Source organism: Atta cephalotes (genome assembly GCF_000143395.1).
Source record: "Atta cephalotes unplaced genomic scaffold scaffold00015, whole genome shotgun sequence".
NCBI lineage: Eukaryota > Metazoa > Arthropoda > Insecta > Hymenoptera > Formicidae > Atta > Atta cephalotes.
The window spans coordinates 886409-891689 of record NW_012130079.1 but is presented as its reverse complement, the minus strand read 5'-3'; the positions used below and the strand labels follow the sequence as shown (position 1 = coordinate 891689).

The window sequence follows — 5281 nt, the reverse complement described above, 5'->3', positions numbered from 1 at the left end:
TTATATATATATATATATATACATATATATATATATATATATATATTTTATGTGTGTGCGTGCGTGTGTAGTTCTTTTAATTTATATATTTGTTATTTGTATTTATTTATTAATATATATTGCATCTGGAGTAAGTCAAAGTATCTCAGAACGCATCTGGCGGACGGACAGCGTAAGCAATTCGCAGCTTATCTTCAGCTTCGATTTCTTATAATCGCATGCAATGCCACTTAACCTTATGCACAATCCGGCTTATTCCTGACTGCATGTATGCAAGCAAAATCTTTCCTCCGATAACCTTCGAAATATTATATCGTACCGTACTAGCTAATTATATCGCGAGATAAGAGTGCGAGGTCAGGATTTTATTATATTTATTGCACGTTTGAACGCAGTTGCAATTTTCAGACAAATATTTTCGTTACCACGAAACGAATATCAAATTGGACTCGTGACGAAATTTTGCGCGATTAAAAATATTTAAGAAATGGAAAAACGAACGAGTGCTCGACAAATATATAAGTAGACACGATATTTGAATCTTTAAAATATATTTAAAAAATTCTATTTTCTACATAATAAATAGTACATAAAAATTCATGTAAGTCACTATATTTAACGAATTTCAAATAAAAATATGATTCTAAAAATATGAGCTTCAAAAAGAAGCTCATTGGATCGATTGGACGTGACTCATAAATGGATACCCCAAAGGGGTATCCTTACAAAACCCCTTTTAGAATACCATTTGGCGAAGTTTCCACGCGATTAAAATAGGTGCATCTGTCCAATTCTCTCAATCTTCCCGTACTTTTGTCGTTTGTCGAGCTACGTGATAAAAATGATTAAAATTGCACGAATATCTACGTTCTTCTAACATTCCTCTTATTTAAAATCCTTATTAAAATTCTTTTACTTATTATTTTAAATACTTTATGAATATATTTTATTGTAATGAATACATTTTATTATAGTCTAAACATTACCAATCTCTATCTCACAATTCTGATATGTATACATTTTTTCTAATTATCAAGCTTAAGAATGTATTACCACAAATCTTTCAAAGATTCAAAAGTTGTCATAATAAGAATGCGAACCGATAGAGGATTTCGCAATTATTTTTCTGCGCGATGCTTTAAATATCTGGAACGAGATATGCGGGCACTATTCTGATTTTAAATGCCGACCCTTTTGCAACGATCCGTCTGCCGCCCCTGGGGTTCGTAGACAGGGGCACGCGATTGCGTGCACAGCTGATGCCCCCCACGCGTGCAAACACTCGACGTACACGCGTCACACGGAATACAAAGAACTCGAAAAGAGGGCTAGTGCGCTAGTGGGGATCAGAAAGGGAGATGGGAGAAAAGACATGGGGGTGCACTCGGGGCCAGCAACCCCATATAGATTTCAACAGCTGACCGCGCGGCTCATTAATAAAGTACGTTAGAAATATCGTTCGGCGCCCCCATGGCTGTATCTGTAAATACGTTACGAACTCGTTACTTCCTCGAATGAATTAAGTGGCGCAGATAGGAAACCCAATCGGTTCCCATCCTTCTATTCTACACGTATGTACACGATGCCCCGGAAGTTGCGCACTTCCTTTCAGATAGCAAAAGACTAAGAAAAATGACCATTTCAATACTGAAGTTTTCATGAGTCATCAACGATTAATTAACGATCTTAAATTATATTGATCTTAAATTAATATCGAATTTTTGAAGACACTTTGGATTAATATTTAATCTTTTATTCGAGAAAATAAGACAAAGACAAAATGAGATTAAAAAAAAAAAAAACGTTAGATGCGTCATGAATGTAACGGTAGACGACGAATGTCTCTCCGCTGACTTGCAGTAAGGCGTAGTTTCGCTTTTTCACGCGATGTAGTAAAAATATAAACAAAGGCGTCGCGTGCTGGCGCAACGTGAAATGTGTTTACACGTGTGTACACGCGTGCGCGACACATGACGAGTCATGTCCAAAAATAGTTGCGTCGCGTGGGTGGTGTGCATGGCCGAATAATAAATGGAAGAAAAAAGAAGCAGAACTAGACTATGTGAAGTTTTTACTACTTCGAGAAGATGCCTGTGTGGCAACAAACACGCTGATGTAGTTGGAAGAAATTCCAAATCCAAATATTCAAAATCACATAGAAATAAATTTTTATGGCGAAGCAGTATTTTATTATTTTTTTTACGTTCAAATTCAATATTTGTATGATTACAAAAATTTATTATACTTAATTTATCATACTAATCTAATGTTGATAATTAATGTCCATTTCTACCAATATAGATTAAATTTATTTTCCCGGTTTTATTTTTTATCCTTCCTTAATTCATAGAACTATGTAGAAAATGATAAAATAAGCTAAACCAAGATAAAAATTATAATCTACGTTGGTAGAAACAGACATGAGACAAATAATTCCATTTTTACTTTTTTTTTTTAAGAAATTGCAAATCTCTCATCATTAGATGCATATCTCTCAATCATTATGTCACTCAATTACGTATTAATTCAATCTCCCCTCATCTTCGTACAATCGATTAATCGTTATCAAAGAAATTTCCAAAGGACGGCGATTAAGTTCAAAATTAGCACTGCAAATATAATGATACACATCGCTTGTGTGAACATATATATATATATATAATGTAATATCAAAAAACAATATTTTGGTACGAAAATGATAACATGTGCACAGATATGTGCAATTATAATTAACGATACATTCCTTCCATTTTGAGTAGAGCTTCTTGCAAATATTATTGCAAGTGCATTTTCGGCACTTCCCCCGAACAGTATGAAATATTTACTTTCAAAGTAACATGAGACAGAGATTTATCAAACTTTATAATATTATTAGACACTAACTGTTTGGCGTTCCTCTACTTAAAATTCTACATATCGGTTTAGTTTTTCTTATAGTTCATCTAATAATTTATTTTCTTTGTAAAGTTAGTATCTTAACTTAAATAAATTTTATTATAATTCCGAGTTTTAGAGATTCTTCTTAAAATTAAAAATAATTCTGGTGAATTAAATAAAAAATCTAAAATAAACATTTAGAGTGCCAACTCCAACAAAACGAATTTATTTTAAAATTTCTAATGAAAAGATCTGAACATCGCACAAATTTATAACGCCCATTCTGCCTTACTTTAGTGTTATCCCAAAATCAAATTTTGCGCAATTTACTGTTGACATAAACATCTAATGCAATATTATTGATTGTGTCATCGCTCACGGTGTAGACATTCGAGCGTGATTCCGCTCAACCGTGAATAAAAAAGTTTTTATACTATCAAAGCCTCTCTTCAACGTTATCGCGGCACGCGATAATATAGTTCCGATAATGCATACATACATATTGCGTTTCGTTTGCAGAATTCGGTTTTATTGACACAGAAAGCAGGAAAAAATGATCGTGCACTCTACATACAAAACGTTGAAGGTTATGTAGACTATTAGTAAATATTAAAGAATAGTGATAAGAAAACGTGAAAATTAGTTCAAATGAATACTTTGCGTCGTTTTGCTCATTGTTGTGAGATGCGATATATTAAACGGAAAGAATGGTTTTACTAAAGTATTCAAAAATTTAGATCGATGAAAAGAATTTTGTTAGACTTTATTAAAATAATTATGTAGGACTCACAAGTTGATTATTAAAATGTTAAAACTTTTTGCAGCATTGCCCATTTTGTTTGAGTATACGTGATCATTTTGATAGTTTAACAAAATTATTTTCAGATTCCGTATCTAACTAAATTAAAAAAAAAAAAAAAAAAATCCAATAAAACCATTCTTTACATATTGTGAAATAAGTAAAAAGTATTTCCAAACACACACAAAAGTTGATTAAAATTTTTATTTTACCATAAATTTGATTTTGCCGGTTCGCATATATATGTATATTCTTTTATCCGTATACGAATGTCCAACAAAAAATAAAGTTGATAACATTTCGAAATGCACAATGAAATAAACAACGAAATGCAAACACAATTTATTATTATCAGGTGCTGACGTAATTATGTGTGAATTACGACGACCTTCCAACGAATGAATTGGATTGACCTAGGCAATACGCTTCCTGCATAAATGCATTGAGCAAATTAATCACGATAAATTCTGGTTAGGAACCAGCTATTTTGTGCAAAATTATTTTCATGATTCATACGTACATAAAATTATATTTAACTCTAAGCAAATATGCAATGATTCACATTTTTTCACAGAGATTAAAGTCTGCTTTTCAAAAATTTCTAACTATAAAATAAATTTCTACTGATGTAGATTAATCTTTAACTAGTCTAACTTTCTCGTGAGTTTTTTAATGTCAATTTCTACTTATAAATGAACTTTAATATTGATTCAGCGTACTCTTAATTTTTTCCTAATATCTAGAATAAGAAGATAAAAAATTAATCGAACCGAGATTAAAATTAAATTATATTAGCAGAAACAAATATAATTTCAATGTTTCTACCAATGTAGATTATAGCTTTCATCTTAACTAATTTTTTATTCTTTTTTAATTCTAATAATTAAAAGAAATAAAGAGTAAATTAAACTGAGATTAAAGTTACTCTACATTAACAGATATGGATATTGGAATGACAAAAAAAAAATAAATTAAACAGAAATTAAAATTAATCTACATCGATAGAAATAAACATAATTAAGAAAATCTCTATCCTTATTCTACTGTCCCTGTTAATATGTTTTAAAAATAAAAAAATTCATGTCTAACTATTTCTAAAATAATCCATGAATGTTCCTAAATTATAGAATTAATTCCTTTTAACATAAAAGCATTGAGCAAATGATCTAAGCAAGTTGATAATTAAAGCTGATATTTGACAAGAACCAACGTGAAAGTAATAATTATTATCCTCTCGATTGTCTGGCGTTCATTGTGTATCGTACAATGTAAGTATAAACGAACTTCATTATACTCAAAGCAGCTGAAGCTTCTGTTTTGAAAGATATGTGAAAAATACTTATACACGATGAGTTACGAACAGATTAGAGGTGTGAAAAATGGAGATATGCCGAGCAATCGAGCAAAACGTGCCGAGTTTCGTTGTAAATTGTGACATGCATGATTTCATCGGGATAATCTGTAAACCGCTGATCAAGCGAATGTCGTCGCTGATAACGATAGCGTTAATTTTGTACACGAGCGCGTGTGCGGGCCAAACAATTTCAAAAACAAACATCGCCCGGTGCATTCATATATATATATATATATATATATATATATATA

The 5281-nt window shown here is 31.3% G+C and overlaps 1 protein-coding gene across 1 annotated transcript in view; it reads right to left on the bottom strand.

Annotated features, from left to right (window-relative positions):
- The window catches only part of LOC105617948 (cyclin-dependent kinase inhibitor 1B), a 9047-nt gene that overhangs the window by 1031 nt on the left and 2735 nt on the right, over window positions 1-5281 (bottom strand). The window lies entirely within an intron of this gene.